This window comes from Bos indicus, chromosome 16 (genome assembly GCF_029378745.1).
Source record: "Bos indicus isolate NIAB-ARS_2022 breed Sahiwal x Tharparkar chromosome 16, NIAB-ARS_B.indTharparkar_mat_pri_1.0, whole genome shotgun sequence".
NCBI classification, from domain to species: Eukaryota; Metazoa; Chordata; class Mammalia; order Artiodactyla; family Bovidae; genus Bos; species Bos indicus.
Genome location: NC_091775.1, coordinates 71,853,681 through 71,874,219, shown reverse-complemented (window position 1 = coordinate 71,874,219; position 20,539 = coordinate 71,853,681). Strand labels below are relative to the sequence as shown.

The window sequence follows — 20,539 nt, the reverse complement described above, 5'->3', positions numbered from 1 at the left end:
GACATCAGGATTTATGTTACATGAGGGCAGAAGAAGCCAGGTATTTAGGATTTCTATTACCTGTAACCCAACATGGTCTCCATAGATATGTGGCTTGGTGACCTTGCTCTCTTTGAGCTCCAGTCACACACACGGTCACAACTGTATTCAGAGAGATTTTTGGTTATAAGCAAAGTAGGCTACCAATCTAGATTTTTTGGAGCCCCGTTATGTGAGGAGTAGAAAGTTCCTGATTCATGTCGGGTGTCTGCACCCCAAAGCTACTGAGATCCTGCATGCAGCTGGGTTCTCTTTCATCTGGTCCTTATCGTATGGGAGGAATGAAAGACAGTTGGATGCTGATTGCAAAGCAAACACTGTTCGCAGGACTGTTGTTTAGTTGTTGTTGGTCAGTTAGTAAGTCGTGTCCCACTCTTTTGTGACCCCAGGGACAATAGTCCGGCCAGGCTCCTCTGTCCATGGGATTTCCCAGGCAGGAATACTGGAGTAGGTTGCCATTTCCTCCTCCAGGGGATCTTCCGGACCAAAAATGAAACCTGCATCTCCAGCATTGGCAGGCAGATTCTTCACCACTGAGCCACCAGGAAAGCCCTTGCAGGACTGTAGAATCTGTTTAATCAAAGGCAGAATGACAGGGAATGAATCAGCAGAAGCCTGCAGGTCTCCAACCTGCCTGTGGGGTTTGGGGAAAACTTGGTGCCCACTGATTATATGAATGTGACTTCTAGACCATGGAGAAGTAATGAGTCCTACGTTGGGCAGCATAAGTATTTCTTCATATGTCCACATTCTGCATCCCCAATGAGTTCAAGTTTGCAATTAAATTTAAAGGCATTTGTATACTCCCACATGCAAGTTTCTGTGCTAAGTGCTACAGGGAACTCGGAGATGAATAAGATCCTAGCTTTGCCCTCAGGTAGTTGGCAGTCGAGTTTGAGGGATAGCAAAAGCATATACGATTCTCACACAAGTGCAGGAGGCTGTGGAAAGGCAATCACACAAGCTGAGAAGGAAGGGGAAATACAAGAGAGGAGGAGACCGAGGCCTTGAAAGGAAAATGCCTCTGAGCTGGGCTTTGGAAAATGGATAGCATTTCAATGGGGAGTAGGGTGGGAAGGGCTTGCCCAGCCGGAAGGAGCAACAGGGATAAAAGCCAGAAAGGTCACGGGGCGTGGGGTGAGTTCAAATGGCCACAGTCTAGTAGGGTTACAGAGCCGGGAGCCTGAGGAGGCGAAACGTGGGTGCTGAGTGTGGGAGAGAAAGCTATGACTGAGTTTAAAAATAAGGCAATGACACAGCACACACTGTGTGTGATATGTGCCAGCCACGGTTCTAAGTGCTTTCTGTGGATTAATTCACAGCCATCCTCGAAGGTGAGGACTATTGCTCTGCCCATTTCACTGGTCAGAAAACTGAGCTTTCACCATGGACAAGTTTGCTTGCTCAAAGTCAGACCTCTGAGAAGAGCCAGGATTGAGCCCAGTTTGGCTCCAAGGTGTACTCTCTTAGGCGCTAAGCTGTCGTGTGGTGCAGTGCTTAGTCGTTCAGTCATGTTTGACTCTTTGCAACCCCATGGACTGCAGCCCTCCAGGCTCCTCTGTCCATGGGGATTCTCCAGGCAGGAATACTGGAGTGGGTTGCCATGCCCTTCTCCAGGGGATCTTCCCAAGCCAGGTCTCCTGCACTGCAGGCAGATTCTTTACCATTTGAACTACTAGGGAAGCTGTCACAGGAAGGGTCAGACCATGGGTGGGGTGGCGGTGTTAAATGCCCCTCTAAGGGTTGTGGCTTTTCTTGCACAGTGAACGCTGGCTTCCCTTGGAGAAGCCAATGAGAAGTCATCAGAAATAGACTGGTGACTTTGATGCATCCTCCGGGGCTCCCTGAGGAAGGGCTGGAGCAGTGACAGTCAAGTCAGGATCCCACTAGGAGTCCAAAGTTCAGGTGAGAACTACGGCAGGGACTGGCCTGGGGCAGGGCCAAGTGGTTAGAGCATCACTGCAGAAACATGCCAGGGTTCGAGCTTGTGAAGCTCTGAGTATATGTGATGTTAACTGATTAGTACTCAGGGAGCAAGATGAAGACTTTAAAGAGAGGAGGAAGGGATGGAGGTGCCTGGGAGGAGTAGAAAGCCTGTTCAGATTTGATCAAACTTGTCCCCAGATGTATCCTACAGAGACGTCACCTGTATGTGGCATGATGTATGGGCAGGTGTCTACACCGAAGTATTTTCTGTAATAGCAAAGGCCTGGAACTAGGCTGGAAGTCCACCAACAGGATAGCGTTTGAATATGTTACGGTTTATCTGAACATTGAAATACTACATTTTTGTATTGCGTGTGAGGTAACGTGGTTTACACTTTTCTAAATGTTTGGAAAAAATGGAGAATATTTTGTGATATGTGAAAATTACATGATATTCAAATTTCAGGGTCCATAAATGAAGCTTCATTGGAACGCAGCCACGTTTATTCATTTCTGTGTCATCTGTGTCTGCTTTCCCACCGATGGCAGAGTTGAAAGAGGCCCTATGACCTGCAAAGCCAAAGATATTTTACTATCTCATCTTTTGGAGAAAAAGTTTGTTAACCTGACAAAGGTCTCTGGAAGGTTGCACGAGAGATGAACCACAGTGACTGCCCTGGGGCGGGGAAGTCCAAAGGGCAGAGTTGGAAAGGAGACTTCTTGCAGTATGATGTTTGTAGTTTTTGAATTTTGAGTCATGTGAATGTTTAACCTATCTTAAAGCTTTTAATTTGAAATTTAAAAGAGGGAAAAAGGATGCTTCCCATCCTGAAGGAAGAGAAGGGAGGGAAGGAAGAAACGGTACCCAGATTCTAGCCCTTTGGCAATAGATCTGGGTGAGGTCATGGGCCTCCAGCCAGGAGAAACTAACAGGTGAGTTTGGCCTTGACTTGCTAAACCACCCAGGACAGCTCCTCTTCCCTGGGGGTGAAGGGTCAGTGAGTCTCACCTGCCAAGAGGCCCTGCCACAGAAGGGCCTGGAGGACTGGTCTCTATCTCTTTGCCTGCTGTGATAACAAGGGAAACGGACAAGGAAACCCAGGCTGTGGCCTCATCAGTCATCGATAAACAAGAAACCAGTGGATTGGGAATGTGCAGCGGTGAGGAGGACACAAGGATTCCGGACACTGAGTCCTGGTCCTGCCTAGCCACCCACTGCCCCCGTGACCTTAGATAAACCATTTCCCTTTGGGGCCTAGCTCCATCTCTGTCAACAGGGGCTTGGACCAGACTGATGGAAATCCAACTGCCACCCCCCCACCCCCTTTGCCCGCTCCCACCTACTTTACCTATTGGGCATCCCTGCAAGACTTTACCGAGGCCCTGGGTTGAAAAAAACAACAGCAAACCAGTCCAAACGATAGCCAGTCTCGCTTAGATGGTCTCCAGGCCGAGGGGTTTCGTCACTCCATAGCTCTGAGGGTCAAACCACCTCCCCGGATACAATCCCTTCAGGTAGGGAGATCAAAGGAACATTCTTCAGTCACGGGCTGAGTAATGGGGATCCCCAGAGCTCTGGGTGATGGCTTTTCTGACAAAGCAGCGTCGGGCAGGAAGTGGCTGCTGGGAGGGTGGTGTCAGTGCACATGGTGGACGGCTCCTCTGGAGCAGATCCAGGCAGATGCCTTAACAGCCCAAGAGCTGCAGCCTGCTGGTCGGTCCCTGGGGAGGTCCTGCTAGAGGCAGGGCACCTTCAGTGGAGGTTTTTCCCCCTGAGCAAGGCATGTGGCTGCATCTTCCTGGCCCTCGTGGTCAGGAACAGCCAGCCCAGAGTCTGGCCAGCATCCTTAGAGAGGACTGGGTGTAGGGCCCACGGCTGCCCTCCAGGCTGGGAAGCCTCTCCTCTCCCTTCTCCCTCTGCCTCCCTGTCATAACTTTGTCCTAAGTTTTGCTCCAAAATTTTCCTCTTGAACAGAGAAGCCAACTTGGAGGTGCTCCTGACTCCCAAACTTGAGATTGAGCAACAACAAAAATGATCACAATAGATTATAACTTATAGAATAAGAGGAAAAAACAGGAAATAATACGTCTGTAATGATACAGTAAATATTTGAGTAAACAAATAAGGGAAAAGGGAGAGCCTTCTTACAGAAAAAATTCTGACTGTTGAATATTCGAAGGCGTGAAGGAAATAGAAAACCACCCTTGGCAGACACCCACGGTCGTGATTGTTTTAAGCAAGACTCATCAGCGGAAACAAACATTTGCGGGTGAAAATAAGATGAGAAACAGGATGTTTACATCATCTCAAAGTAGTTCCCCATGAGATGCCTATTAACTCAACGGGGAAAAGAATAACTTTACAGTGGAAAAACCTGCAGACCCCACCCAACTCGGGTGATCAGAATCAACAAGTAACAGCTTACTGGCCTCGTGTGCTGCCTGATAGGATGTGCTGAGAAGCGCACAGCATCACTTCTGTGGTGTTCTTGTCAAAATGCACAACCCGGGGCTTCCCTGGTGGCTCGGTGGTAAAGAATTTTGCCTGCTAATGCAGGAGATACGGGTTTGATCCCTGGTCTGGGAAGATCCCACGTGCCTCGCAGCAACTGAGCCCATGTGCCACAACTGCTGAGCCTGAATGCTGCCACTCCTGAAGTCTGTGAGCCCTAGGGCAGACAAGAGAAGCCACTGCAATGAGAAGCCCACACATCGCAACTAGAGAGTGGACCCCACTCGCCACAACTAGAGAAAAGCCCGTGCAGCAAAAAGATCCAGCGCAACCAAAAATAAAAAATAAATAAATTTGGAAAAAAATGCACAGCCTGAGGACACAGCAGACCAACTCCCATGGAGGCATACTCTACAAAACCGCTGGCTAGCACTCAAGAGCACGAAGGCCATGGCCGAGTAGGTGAAGGTGCTGTCCCAGCTGGAGAGACTAAGGAAACACGTGCTACGGTGATCCTGGATTGGCTCTGGACCAGATGGGGAACTTGATGAAATCTGAATGAGGTTTGTAGCTAATGCTAATTTCCTGGTTTGGATGACTGTACCGTTAATTTGTATAGTGTTAACATGTGTGGAAACTAGGTGAAGGGTATTTGGGGATTCTTTGTACTGTTTTGGCAATGTTTGTAGAAGTCTGAAGTTATTCTGAAAAAGTAAAACAGAAACTTTTTCCTGAAAAAGTAAAACAGAAACCTTTTCCTCCTTTGGCCGACTTCCCTGGTCACTCCTAGCTGTGCATAGCCAGCTGCTGGATGTGGTGTATGCATACGATTTATTTATGTGTCTGCCTCCTTCAAACCCTGAGTTCTAGGAGGGGGTCTATGTCTCATTAATCTTTGCTTTGGTCTCATCTTATGAATCTTATTTGGGTGGGAGCTGACTGGCTATTCCTCATCAAGAAACTCCGTCCTCTATCCACTCCCACTGTAAAAAGCACCACGGTCTTTTCAGCTGCTTAGACACCAAAGTCCTAGGGGTTGTCTTCCATACATCCCTTTTTCTCTCGCCCCAGGACTGGCAAGTCCTGTTAGAGTTCTCCAAAGTTCATCACGAACCAGAGCACTTCTCCCCTCTCCTCTGCCAGTGCTCTCAGCCAGGGGTTCTCATTTCTCCTCTGACCGTGAACCTCGCTCTCCTAACTGGTCTCCCCTTACCTGATCCTCAAGCTTATTTTCCACAGAGCAGCTGGAGGGATCTTTTAAAGGGAAAAGTCGGGTCTCACGTCACTCCATTGAGTGGTTTCCCGTTGCAGTTGGTGTAAAACCCCAATTTCCAGCACGTTCCATGAAGGTTCTATTCTCTCTGCCCTCGCTTGCCCTGCTCCAGCCACATGGGCCTTTCCATAGATATGCTGAGTTAGTTCCCGTGTCTGGGGTGTGGGTCTTCTGCCGATTTTTCTTCCCAACATTCAGGCTTCAGCCCAGTTGTTACCTCCTCAGATAGACCTAAACTGATCTGTTAGCTAAATTAATCCTTTTTGTGTGTTAAGCTTGTTGAAAGTGAAACTGTTAGTCACTCTGCTGCTGCTGCTGCTGCTAAGTCGCTTCAGTCATGTCCGACTCTGTGCGACCCCATAGACGGCAGCCCACCAGGCTCCCCCATCCCTGGGATTCTCCAGGCAAGAACACTGGAGTGGGTTGCCATTTCCTTCTCCAATGCATGAAAGTGAAAAGTGAAAGTGAAGTCGCTCAGTCATGTCCGACTCTTAGCGACCCCATGGACTGCAGCCTACCAGGCTCCCCTGTCCATGGGATTTTCCAGGCAAGAGTTCTGGAGTGGGTTGCCATTGCCTTCTCTGTTAGTCACTCAGTCCTGTCCAACTCTTTGAGACCCCATGGACTGTAGCCCACCAGGCTCCTCTGTCCATGGGATTCTCCAGGCAAGAATACTGGAATGGGTTGCCATTTTCCTCCTCTAGGGGATCTTCCGGCCCCGGGGATCGAACCCAGGTCTCCAATTTCATTATCTTGTTTTATTGCAGGTGGTAATTATTGTACACTTTACCATCTGAGCCACCAGGGAAGCCCGTTAGTTTGTTAGGGCTTCCATTACAAAGCACCACAGACTGGTGGCTTAAACAGCAGAGATTTACTGTCTCCTATTCTGGAGGCTAGAAGCTTCTAAGATCAAGGTGCTGGCAGAGTCGGTTCCTTCTGAGGGCTCTGGGGAGAACTTGCTCCATGCTTTCTCCGAGCTTCCAAAGGATGGAGCCATCTTTGGTGTTCTTGACTCTGAGCTCTCTTCCTCTTCACACGGCATGCTCCTGGTGTGCCTGTCTCCACATTTTCCCTTTTATAAGGATACCTGTCATACTGGATTAGAGCCCACCCTAATGATCTCTTTTTAACGCAATTACCTCCATTAAGACTCTACCTCCAAATAAGGTCATACTCTGGGCCTTAGGACTTCAACAGCTTTTGGGGGAACACAGCTCAACCCATAAGCCTTCCCATTCCCTTGTTCTATTTTGGTTAGCCCCTTTATAACCATCTTAGTGATCTCATTTGTTCGTGGTCATTGTCCGTGTCCCTCCATTACAACATAAGCCACATGAGGGCAAGGATCTACCCCAGCTTTGGTGTTCGGTCCTTTTCCAGCCTTGCAGAGGGACACTAGCCCCTATTTCCATAACCATGTCACCCTGCCGAGCGGTTTCCCATTACAGCTACTATAAAACCTGTTTCCAGCATGTTCCATGAAGGTTCTGGATCCGTCCCTCGGCTTCTCCCAGATAAAAGGAACAGACTTACCCTCATTCCTTTTCATAAGCAACTGATGTGCTTGCTACACGTTCATCACTTAGCTCAAAGACCAGTCAAAGATCTGCAGCATCAATACCGAGATCAGCCACGAATCTCAAAGCCCCAGAAGTGCTCTCCCTCTGGCCAGTGCAGCTTAGCCTGAGGGCTGTGGGACTAGATGGCTTGGCTCCACCACTTAAGCTGAGACCTGGGTGATACATCACTTACTCACACTTTGCCTCAGTTTCTCCAACTGTAAAATGGAGAGAATTTTTTTTTTAAACTGTAGACAATTTTACGAGTATCTCCCTAGTAAGTTGTTGTATAAAATGAGATCCATACGTAATGAACAGAATGTTTGTCCACTAGGAAGTGCTTTATGCTAATCTAGGTCTCATCTTTTATGTCTGGTCTGAGGTCTTAGGAAGTCCTGGTGGACAAAGGGACCAGAGCCCAGGAGGCCTCTGTGGTCAGCTGGGCACACAGAGGCTCCAGGTCACTGCTCAGTCTCCATCCCCATCTGCCCCCAAGATAGCAAGCCAGCATTGGGGAGACTTTGACCTTAAGATGCCGGGTGGGCCTTGGAGTTTCACTGGTAACTTCTGGCTGATTGAGGAGAAGAAAAAGGAGGATCTGAGTCCTCAGAGTCTTTCTGAGCACCCCATGTGAGGTATGTGCTTCCAGATGACTCAGCAGGCTCAGTTTCCTTGGAATCGGCCACTCTGGCTGGAAACTGATCGTGTGGTAACAGCCCCACTCAGCCACCCCCAGAAAAGCTGACCCACCACTCAACTGACTTCCTGATTTAGCCACTATATATAGCCATACGGGTAGACCTTTCTATATGTGTGCACTTAGAAACCAGCGAGCCTAAAAATACCCCTGCCCCATAGCTCATTTCTTTGTTTTCTGTAGGTTCCTTGTTCTAATTTTACCAAAGCTCAGGAGACTGGAAATTGCTGTCAGAATGGAGTGACCTCCGTGGGTGGCAGGAGGGCCAGAGGACAGGCTCTGTTTGAGAGCTGAGGGTATCCATTCCCAGCCCAGCTCTAAAGCCAGTGTGCTGTGATGCTTGGAATATCCACCTCCTTGCTAGAGCTCAGTGTCCTTCAACTGAAGGAAGACCTGAACTTGACGGTCTAAGGTGTTTTCTTGCCCTTCCTTTCATTGGCTGAGTGCAAAAGCTGACACCGACACATCAGAACAATTGATTCCTGTTCATTCACTCAGTTGACAAGTATTTGTTGAGCACTTAACTGTGTGTCTGGTAAAAATCTCTAACCTTAGGGACTTAAATTCCCATTCGTTCTCAGTCATGCTCAGTCTCCTCTGACTCTTTAAGATCCCCTGGACTATAGTCCTCCAGGCTCCTCTGTCCACGGGATTCTCCAGACAAGAATACTGGAGTGCACTGCCATTTCCTTCTCCAGGGGATCTTCCCAACCCAGGGATCAAACCCATGTCTACTACATTGCAGGCGGATTCTTTAACACTGATTACCCAGTAGGGGTGACAAATAGTAAACCAGATAAATAAAGATTATACGGCTTCCCTGGTGGTCCAGTGGTTAAGACTCCACCTTCTAATGCAGGAGGTGAGAGTTCGATCCCTGGTCGAGGAGCTAAGACCCCACATACCTTGGGACCAAAAGCGTAGACCAGAAATAACATTGTAACAAATTCAATAAAGACTTTATTAAAAAAAATAAAGACATAAAAATATTTAAAAGTTAATGAAAGATAAAACAAATAAATATTATAGTATGTTTGGTGATAGGTATCATACAGAAAAAGAAAGTGATCACAGGACAGAAATTGGAGGAGGGTGGTGCAAGGAGGCTGGGGAAGGCCTCACCGAAAAGGAAGTTTTTGTACAAAGACAGGAATGAGGCTGTGCCCAGGAGGAGAGGCAGTGAGCACGTGGAAACCCGGAAAGGCGTCCAGGCTGAGGAGCTGCAAACCCCAACCCCTTAGGTTGGGAGCATGCCTGGTGAGTTTGAGGCCCCTGTGGTTGGAGGGGTGTGAGAAGGGGAGCGAACCCTAGGAATGCAGGCGGAGAGGTAGTATGGACCACTGCTCCAGACAGCATGGGGCCCCGCTGAAGGGCACTGCCCTGACCCCTGTCTTCACAGGATAGTCTACCTCCTGGGATGTTCACAACAGACTACAGGGCACAAGAGTGGAGGCAGGGAGGCCATTGAGGAGACTACTGCAAACCAGGCAAGGGCTGACTCGGGCTTGGAGCAGGGTGAGGGAGACATGGGGAGAAGCGGTCAGAATCTGCATGTTTGCTGATGGAGTGGGTGCGAGTATGAGAGAGACAGAAGTCAGGACTGACTCCAAGGTTTTCAGCTTGAACAATGATGGAACTGTCGTGAATTCAAGTGAAGAAGACTATGGGAGGAGAAAAGATCGAGGACTTACTAGTTTTGGACCTGTGAGGAGAGAGATGCCTATTACACGGCCCAGTAGAGGAGCTGAGTGGGCAATTGAGTGTGTGTCTGGAGGTTGATTTATTGTTGCTTAGTTGCTCAGTCATGTCTGACTCGTTCTCGAGCCCATGGACTGTAGCCAGCCAGGCTCCTCTGTCCATGGGATTTTCCAGGCAAAGAATGCTGGAGTTGGTTGCCATTGCCTTCTCCAGGGGATCTTCCTGACCCAGGGTTGGAGCTGCAACTCCTGCCTGGCAAGCAGATTCTTTACCACTGAGCCACCTGGGAAGCCCTCCACTCTGGTACCTGTGCTTATAAGATGCAGGATGGAGCTGTGCTCGGATCGCAGCAGGAAACCCTTTCCCAGCTGTTGTCCAGGATGCACGTGGAATCCAGGCTCCTGCCTGAGCAGCCACTGGCCTGAGGTCTTCTGCAGGGGGCCTGAGGCAGCTGCTCCCAGTGCGGGGTGGGCCTGGGGAGGCTGTCAGCCCTGCCCCAGCAAGCCGCCTGCAGGCCCTGCCCAGGGAAGGAGGAGGGCCAGAGGTCCTCACTGGGCTAGAGAGGTGGTGGCTGGCTTTATTCTTCCACTGGTTTTCCTTTTGTGGGCAAAGAGAAGCTTGACTTTCCTCTGTGATAGATGCTAACAGGGGAATAAGTGCTTGGAATACCAATGACATACACGATTTTGAGAAAAGGGAGCGTGGTTCCTAGTTGACATCTCTGTCATCCTCCAGTTTTCTCTTGGGAACTTGAAAAACATTTCTCTCTTGCCTGCCCAGAGGTAATGGCCAAGTCTGCATTTTTCCTGGGATCTCTAGGATCCAACAGAACCAGCTCTGGAAGCAGCTGGAGTGTGGGGATCTCTGGCCTCGAGGAGCGTAGGCTCAGCATCCTAGACAGACTCTGACCTTCACACACCTCCAGCTAGCTCCCGGGTCCTTTTTCAGTGAGCCTGCACATAGCCCAGCGGGGGAGCTCTTGTTTTACTTCTGCTAGGCACTTCCACTGCACACTGTTTTGTTTAGCATTTTATATATATAAACATGGGCTTGCCAGGTGGCTCAGTGGTAAAGAATATGCCTGCCTATACGGGAGACATAAAAGATGAGATGCTGGTTTGATCCCTGGATCAGGAAGATCCTCTGGAAAAGAAAACGGCAACCCGCTCCAGTATTCTTGCCTGGAAAATCCCATGGACAGAGGAGCCTGGGGTCTCTGAATGGTGGGATTTGAAGTGATTTTCATTTCTTCTTTCTTATCTATATGTTTCAAATTTGGTAAAAAGATCTACAGATTCCCTTTGTAGTTTTAATTAATAATGATGATAATAAAGAACGAGGTGATGAATCCCTGAAAGCCCCTGGCCTGCCACGGTCCTGGGCTCAGAGCCCCCAGTCCCTACAGTTTATGGGGTCACAAAGTGATCACAATCACAACTGAGTGAGTGTGCACGCGTGCGCACGTGCGCGCGCACACACGCACGCACACACACACACACACACACACATTAAGGCATTTAGGAAGAGGAAAGAACTTGAAAGAAGGCATGGAGACAAAATTCCAAGGAAGTGGAAACCTTGAGTCATGTATGGGAGACAGAAAATCATGCTGTTTGACTGGAGACACTCAGCTTGGATGACAAGCAACCCTCTCTCATGAGGTCTCTCTGGGGATTCAGTGAGTTCTAGCATAGACAGCCCCTGGCACACGTTGCAGCTTACTGAAGCTTCAGCTGTTTTCTGCCACCCCCACCCCCGGCCCCGACATCGGCACCTCTGCCAAGTGGGGGTCTCTGAATTCTTGGAACACTGACTGGCAGAGGACTGGCACTTTCTCCACTGTTACCAGTCTCTCTGGCTGAAGGCCCTCGGTCCCTAGTTTTAGGGGCCATGGAATTTCCCTCCTCGTGTACCCACTCCCTTTCAGGGATTCATCGCCTCCTTCTTTATTATCATCATTATTAATTAAAACTACAAAGGGAATGTATGATCTTTTTTTTACCAAAGTTGAAACATATAGAGAAGCAAGAAGAAATGAAAATCACTTCAAATCCCACCATTCAGAGAGAACTCTGGTTAACATGTTAGGGTACCTGTCTCCTCTGGACTTTACCCCATTCATATGCTTGTTTAAATAAGTGTGTGTATATATTTGGGCCAAGGAGTCAGCATCCTCATCCCCAGGCCCTCGTTGGAGGCCCCCTTAGTTGGGCAGGGCCCCAGATCACTGTGGGGGCTCTGAGCCCGGGACCCTGCAGTGTGCTCCCCTGCCCCAGCTGAGCCTGGAGCTGCCTTCTCCCTGCCCTGCACCAATGCCCCATCCTGGGGCTGCTTTGTGACCCCTCCCACGGAGACAGCTTGTGTGGGACGATTGTATCAGAAGGAAAGCCTGCAGGCAGGCCCCTGGAAATGAATTGGGCCTTTATGTGAAAAGCCACTCTCTGCTGCATGTCCAGCGCCTCGTAAGTCACTTTGCAAGGTAGGGCATCACTAATGACTAAGATAGGGAGGGGGTGGGGTGGGAGCAACTTTACAACAGCTGGAGAACTTACTGGCAAATGCAAGGGTGATACTGGTCAGGCTTTCTCAATTCCTCCCGTATCTGGGGCAGCGGAGTTTGCTTTCACTCTACCATGGAATTTCTCAGCGGTCTTAAAAGTCATACTGGCTGTGATTTATTGAGCATATGTCCTGTGCCAGGCCCTTTGCAGAAAGTATGTTTAACCCTTACCTCAATTTTACAAACTAGATAAGGAAACAGGAAGGCCAGTGGCTCGAACCAAGCCCTGCCACCAGTAAGAGAGTAAACAGAGGTCTGAACCTGGGCAATCGGACTCTAGAGTCCAAGCTGTTTATTTTTGCATAAAAGTAATATTTATTAAAGTGACTTATTCCCATAGTTAAAAAAGTCAAATGGGGCTAAAATGTATAGTGGGATCCAGGGGCCCATAGCTCGCCCCTCTCTGTTGCTATGCCCTGCTCCCCGACTCGGTGCCCGGTACCTTCGTGCTCAGTCATGTCCGACTCCTTGTGATCCCATGGACTGTAGGCTTCTCTGTCCGTGGAATTCTCCAGGCAAGAATACTGGAGTGGGTAGCCATTTCCTTCTCCAGGGGATCGTCCTGACCCAGGGATTGAACCTGTGTCTCTGGCATCTCCTGCATTGCCAAGTGGATTCTTTATCGCTGAGCCACCTGGGAAGCGCCCTCCCCCCAACTCAGTAGCTGCTTTTTTTTCCTTCTCTTCACTCTAGATTAAAATGTTCACCTAAATGCCTTTTATAATACATTTTTTTTCCCAAGAACAAATAATCTAGGACTTCCCTGGTGGCCCAGTGGCTAAGACTCCATGTTCCTAAAGCAGGGGGCCCAGGTTCCTTTCCTGGTCAGGGATCTAGGTCCCACATGCCTCAACTAAGATCCAACGCAGCCAGATAAGTAAATAAAAATATTTTTAAAAGAAAGGATAAGTAACCCCCCCTTTCCCATTTCTCAGTTTCTTCTACTTATACCAACTTCCCCCAGTTCCTTCAATGGCTCTATCAGTCCCTAGCAGTAATTTGCCTGCTGCCCAACAGTGCTGTATAGCCAGTCCTTGCCCTGTGTACCTCACTCTGGAAACTTCCTTTCCCTGTGCAGTTTCCACTGCTCAGTCTGGGCTGGCTCCTTGCTCTTGGTGCAGAGACTTCCCTCTGTTTTTTCCTTTGCTGGAGCCTTGGGCTTCACTGGTGGCTTAGCAGTAAAGAACCCCCCTACCGATGCGGGAGACATAGGTTTGATTCCTGGGTTGGGAAGATCCCCTGGAGAAGGGAATGACAACCCACTCCAGTATTCTTGCCTGGAGAATCGCATGGACAGAGGAGCCTGGTGGGCTGCAGTCCATGGGGTCGGGAAGAGTCAGCCATGACTGAGCACAATGCATGCCTGTTCCTGGGAGCCATGGCTCCCTCTTTTATGATGAGCCCAGGTGTTGAGAGTTGCTTGTCTAAAAACATCTTTATTTTCCTCACATTTGTTTGATCATTGGGGTGATTATAAAATTCTGGGTGGAAAATCATTTTCCTTCAGAGTTTTAAAGGTATTTTTCTATTATGTTCTATTCAGTGTATCTGGAAAGAATTTTGATACCCTTCTAATTACCACTCCTTTGTCTGTTAGGGGTTTTTCTCTTTCTGGAGATTTCTTTTAGTTTCATTAAAAAAAAATTATTGACGTATGGTTGCTTTACAGTGGTGTGTTATTTTCTATACAACAAAGTGCATCAGCTGTATGTATACACATACCCCTTCCTCTTGATCTCAGGGCAGTGTTCCAAAAGATTCAAGGCAGAAGCTGCAAGGTCTCCTAAGGCCACGTTTTAGAAGTCAGGCAGAATTCCACCGAATTCTACTGGTCAAAACAAGTCAACCCAAATTCAAGACCTTTTCTCTTGATGAGAAGAGTGGTGAAGTTGCATTGTAAAGGGACATGTATTCAGGAAGAAGAAGAATTGTTGTAGCCATCTTTCAAGAGGAAAAAAACCTATGATTGAGGGAGAGAAAAATAAATGCAGGAGATCCAGCTTCTGTGTTTAACTGGAAGTGATACAAGTATCACCCACACCACCAGGGTCTGTGTCCTGGACATAAACATAAGATCTTTTCGGAACTTCGCTAACCAAACCTCCATCGTTCTAGGTATGTGTGAGCATGCGCACTGTAACCCCAAACTGGAGAGGGGAGTAGGGCGCAATGCGCTCAGTCGCGTTCACTTCTTTGTGACTCTGTAGACTGTAGCCGGGAGAAGGCAATGGCACCCCACTCCAGTACTCTCGTCTGGAAAATCCCATGGGCGGAGGAGTCTGGTAGGCTGCAGTCCATGGGGTCGCTACGAGTGGGACGCGACTGAGTGACTTCACTTTCACTTTTCACTTTCATGCATTGGAGAAGGAAATGGCAACCCACTCCAGTGTTCTTGCCTGGAGAATCCCAGGGATGGGGGAGCCTGGTTGGCTTCCATCTATGGGATCGCACAGAGTCGGACACGACCGAAGCGACTTAGCAGCAGCAGCAGCAGACTGTAGCCGCCAGGCTCCTCTGTCCATGGGGGTTCTCCAGGCCAGAATACTGGATTGGGTTGCTGTTTTCCTCCTTCAGGGAATCTTCCCGACCCAGGGATTGAACCCACGTCTCCTGCCTTGGCAGGCAGATTCTTTACCACTAGCTCCACCTGGGAGCCCCATCAGATCAGATCAGATCAGTCGCTCAGTCGTGTCTGACTCTTTGCGACCCCATGAATCCCAGCACGCCAGGCCTCCCTGTCCATCAACAACTCCCGGAGTTCACTCAGACTCACGTCCATTGAGTCAGTGATGCCATCCAGCCATCTCATCCTCTGTCGTCCCCTTCTCCTCTTGCCCCCAATCTCTCCCAGCATCAGAGTCTTTTCCAATGAGTCGACTCTTCACAGGAGGTGGCCAAAGTACTGGAGTTTCAGCTTTAGCATCATTCTTTCCAAAGAAATCCTAGGGCTGATCTCCTTTAGAACGGACTGGTTGGATCTCCTTGCAGTCCAAGGGACTCTCAAGAGTCTTCTCCAACACCACAGTTCAAAACCATCAATTCTTCGGCACTCAGGTTTCTTCACAGTCCAACTCTCACATCCATACATGACCACAGGAAAAACCATAGCCTTGACTAGACAAACCTTTGTTGGCAAAGTAATGTCTCTGCTTTTGAATATGCTATCTAGGTTGGTCGTAACTTTCCTTCCAAGGAGCAAGCGTCTTTTAATTTCATGGCTGCAGTCACCATCTGCAGTGATTTTGGAGCCCAGAAAAATAAAGTCTGACACTGTTTCCACTGTTTCCCCATCTATTTCCCATGAAGTGATGGGACCGGATGCCATGATCTTCGTTTTCTGAATGTTGAGCTTTAAGCCAACTTTTTCACTCTCCACTTTCACCTTCATCAAGAGGCTTTTTAATTCCTCTTCACTTTCTGCCATAAGGGTGGTATCATCTGCATATCTGAGGTTATTGATATTTCTCCCAGCAATCTTGATATTAGCTCGTGTTTCTTCCAGTCCAGTGTTTCTCATGATGTACTCTGCATATAGGTTAAATAAACAGGGTGACAATATACAGCCTTGACATACTCCTTTTCCTATTTGGAACCAGTCTGTTGTTCCATGTCCAGTTCTAACTGTTGCTTCCTGACCTGCATACAGATTTCTCAAGAGGCAGATCAGGTGGTCTGGTATTCCCACCTCTTTCAGAATTTTCCACAGTTTATTGTGATCCACACAGTCAAAGGCTTTGGCATAGTCAATAAAGCAGAAATAGATGTTTTTCTGCAACTCTCTTGCTTTTTCCATGATCCAGCGGATGTTGGGAATTTGATCTCTGGTTCCTCTGCCTTTTCTAAAACCAGCTTGAACATCAGGAAGTTCACGGTTCACATATTGCTGAAGCCTGGCTTGGAGAATTTTGAGCATTACTTTACTAGCGTGTAAGATGAGTGCAATTGTGCGGTAGTTTGAGCTTTCTTTGGCATTGCCTTTCTTTGGGATTGGAATGAAAACTGACCTTTTCCAGTCCTGTGGCCACTGCTGAGTTTTCCAACTTTGCTGGCATATTGAGTGCAGCACTTTCACAGCATCATCTTTCAGGATTTGAAATAGCTCAACTGGAATTCCATCACCTCCACTAGCTTTGTTCGTAGTGATGCTTTCTAAGGCCCACTTGACTTCATATTCCAGGATGTCTGGCTCTAGGTCAGTGATCACACCATCGTGATTATCTGGGTCGTGAAGATCTTTTTTGTACAGTTCTTCTGTGTATTCTTGCCATCTCTTCTTAATATCTTCTGCTTCTGTTAGGTCCATACCATTTCTGTCCTTTATCAAGCCCATCTTTGCATGAAATGTTCCTTTGGTATCTCTGATTTTCTTGAAGAGATCTCTAGTCTTTCCCATTCTGTTGTTTTCCTCTATTTCTTCGCGTTGATCGCTGAAGAAGGCTTTCTTATCTCTCCTTGCTATTCTTTGGAACTCTGTATTCAGATGTTTATATCTTTCCTTTTCTCCTTTGCTTTTTGCTTCTCTTCTTTTCACAGCTATTTGTAAGGCCTCCTCAGACAGCCATTTTGCTTTTTTGCATTTCTTTTCCATCGGGATGGTCTTGATCCCTGTCTCCTGTACAATGTCACGAACCTCATTCCATAGCTCATCAGGCACTCTATCTATCAGATCTAGGCCCTTAAATCTATTTCTCACTTCCACTGTATAATCATAAGGGATTTGATTTAGGTCATACCTGAGTGGTCTACTGGTTTTCCCTACTTTCTTCAATTTAAGTCTGAATTTGGCAATAAGGAGTTCATGGTCTGAGCCACAGTCAGCTCCTGGTCTTGTTTTTGCTGACTGTATAGAGCTTCTCCATCTTTGGCTGCAAAGAATATAATCAATCTGATTTCGGTGTTGACCATCTGGTGATGTCCATGTATAGAGTCTTCTCTTGTGTTGTTGGAAGAGGGTGTTTGTTATGACCAGTGCATTTTCCTGGCAAAACTCTATTAGTCTTTGCCCTGCTTCATTCCGTATTCCAAGGCCAAATTTGCCTGTTACTCCAGGTGTTTCTTGACTTCCTACTTTTGCATTCCAGTCCCCTGTAATGAAAAGGACATCTTTTTGGGGTGTTAGTTCTAAAAGGTCTTGTAGGTCTTCATAGAACCGTTCAACTTCAGCTTCTTCAGCATTACTGGTTGGGGCATAGACTTGGATTACTGTGATATTGAATGGTTTGCCTTGGAAACAAACAGAGATCATTCTGTCGTTTTTGAGATTGCATCCAAGTACTGCATTTCAGACTCTCTTGTTGACCATGATGGCTACTCCATTTCTTCTGAGGGATTCCTGCCCGCAGTAGTAGATATAATGGTCATCTGAGTTAAATTCACCCACTTCATTCCAGTCCACTTCAGTTCACTGATTCCTAGAATGTCGACATTCACTCTTGCCATCTCTTGTTTGACTATTTCCAATTTGCCTTGATTCATGGACCTGACATTCCAGGTTCCTATGCAATACTGCTCTTTACAGCATGGGACCTTGCTTCTATCACCAGTCACATCCACAGCTGGGTATTCTTTTTGCTTTGGCTCCATCCCTTCATTCTGTCTGGAGTTATTTCTCCACTGATCTCCAATAGCATATTGGGCACCCATTGACCTGGGGAGTTTCTCTTTCAGTATCTTATCATTTTGCCTTTTCATACTGTTCATGGGGTTCTCAAGGCAAGAATACTGAAGTGGTTTGCCATTCCCTTCTCCAGTGGACCACATTCTGTCAGACCTCTCCACCATGACCCGCCCACCTTGGGTTGCCCCACGGGCATGGCTTAGTTTCATTGAGTTAGTCAAGGCTGTGGTCCTAGTGTGATTAGATTGACTAGTTTTCTGTGAGTATGGTTTCAGTGTGTCTGCCCTCTGATGCCCTCTTGCAACACCTACCATCTTACTTGGATTTCTCTTACCTTGGGCGTGGGGTATCTCTTCACGGCGGCTGCAACGGGAGCACTAAAGCGCAGGCAGCTGTGACGGGTACGCTAAGCCGGCGGAGAGGAGCTACCTCATGTTCGGGGTCATGGGCAGAAGCCGGGAGGACCTGGGGTATCTCCTCTCAGCCGTTCCTGTGCCGTCACAGTCTGGCACTCTCGGCCGCTGCCCCTGACCTCGGACGTGGGGTAACTCCTCTTGGCCACTGCCCTTTGGTCATGGGGTCCTCCTGGGAGCCCCATAGAGCACAATAACTGCTATCAAAGGGTTTTCAGTTCAGTTCAGTCGCTCAGTCGTGTCCAACTCTTTGCGAACCCATGAACCACACCATGCCAGGCCTCCCTGTCCATCACCAACTCCTGGAGTCCACCCAAACCCACGTTCATTGAGTTGGTGATGCCATCCAACCATCTCATCCTCTGTCGTCCCCTTCTCCTCCTGCCCTCAATCTTTCCCAGCATCAGGGTCTTTTCCAGTGAGCCAGTTCTTTGCATCAGGTGGTCCAAGTATTGGAGTTTCAGCTTAAGCATCAGTCCTTCCAATGAACACCCAAGACTGATCTCCTTTAGGATGGACTGGTTGGATCTCCTTGCAGTCCAAGGGACTCTCAAGAGTCTTCTCCAACACCACAGTTCAAAAGCATCAATTCTTCGGTGCTCAGCTTTCTTCACAGTCCAACTCTCACATCCATACATGACCACTGGAAAAACCATAGCCTTGACTAGACGGACCTTTGTCGGCAAAGTAATGTCTCTGCTTTTGAATATGCTGTCTAGGTTGGTCATAACTTTCCTTCCAAGGAGTAAGCGTCTTTTAATTTCATGGCTGCAGTCACCATCTGCAGTGATTTTGGAGCCCAGAAAAATAAAGTCTGACACTGTTTCCCCATCTATTTGCCGTGAAGTTTCAAAGGGTTTAGCAATGGAGAAACTTGGATCAGATCCCAGTTCCACTGCTTACAGCCCTGTTACCTCGGGCACATCACTTAGTCTTTCTGAACCTGAATTCCCTCATCTGTAAAGTGTGGTTTGTGTAAAATAAATGAATACATGGGAAACCCATTCTTAGCACAATGTTTGACACAAAGCAAGTGTTCAGTAGTACCAGTGAGTGAGTTTTTTTCTGGGAAGATATTACCTTTCTAGTTATTTAACCACTGGAGATGGAATTTGAGAAAAGAGTTTAAGTCTAAATTTAAGTTTGAGTTAAGTTTAAGTTTAAGGTGTTTCTTAGAGAAACACCTTCCAGGGCTTTTGCGAGGATTCAATGTATTAAAGCACCAGAAGAGCGCCTGACACATGATTTCTAAACCCTTTGATAGCGGTCATCGTGCTCAGCCAGTGTTTATGTGTGTCCCTGCCTGCCTAGGTGGGCATGTCAAGCATACCTGGGCTCTGACACAGCCACTGGGAGGACCATCCCCACCTGTCAGGGACGGGGGTGTTTGTTCCATCGGGTTTAACCTGCTGGCAGCAGGTTAAAGTCACTGCGTCTGCTCTCCAGGGTCCAAGCGGTCAGTTCACAGATCTGCCCAGTCTCTCTGGCAGGGGTTCTTAATCTGGGTGTTGTGATTGAGCCTCAGGGGCTGGTACAGAATGCATGGGGTGTGAAAGCCTCTTTCTGGGGTGAGCGTTCACAGGTTAGATCCTCAGAGAGGTCACTCACCCTCAAAATACTGAACATCTCACTGTAGAGGCTCTTCTGTCTTTCCAGTTTATCTCCTCCTCGTGAGGTTTGGACTGAGAGAGAAAGATGTTTACTATGTTAGCATTATGATTAAAGTAGGAGTCAACAGTACCTGAAAAGGCCTGCTGGGCTCTCCTTCTGCAGAGGGGGTGAGCTTCATGATGAACAACCCTATGGACTCCACTTTTTGCTGCCCAGTGGTCTGCTTTTGCATTCTGGCCTTTAGCTGTTTGCAAAATGTGGATGACTACTCTAGTGGCCACCCATGAAGTGAGCTGGTTTTCACCAGGTCCATGCTGGGTCTACAGACCATGGATCCTGGGCCCCGCGTGTGTGCTCTATCCTAACCTGTGGGTTTGGGTGCATCGAAGAAGTTCTCACGCTGCACCCAGGAGCAGACAGGGGAAGGTCAGCCTTGTCTGGTGACCTCCAGTGACATCTGCCTAAGGAGATCACCAGCTCTTCCTCGACAGACGTTTTCTCATGCTGGTCCTTCTAACAGTCACATGTACGACCAAAAACATTGACGTTTAAGGGTGGGACTTTCCTCATGAACATGGCTGTGTGTAGTCTTTAAAAGAAAAAAAAAAAAAATCCCAACTGAACTGCAATCACTAAGCTAAATCTTGCTCTCAAGTTTAATTTTTTAATCACCCTCCTCTCTTAGAATTCA

The 20,539-nt window shown here is 48.0% G+C and overlaps 1 long non-coding RNA gene across 1 annotated transcript in view; it reads left to right on the top strand.

Moving 5' to 3' along the window:
• Positions 1-4,169: 4,169 nt before the first annotated feature.
• LOC139176443 (uncharacterized) overlaps positions 4,170-20,539 on the top strand; it is a 40,229-nt gene continuing 23,859 nt past the window's right edge. The window contains exon 1 of the long non-coding RNA XR_011560929.1: positions 4,170-4,980. This is a non-coding gene — a long non-coding RNA (uncharacterized lncRNA). The remainder of the gene's footprint in view (positions 4,981-20,539) is intronic.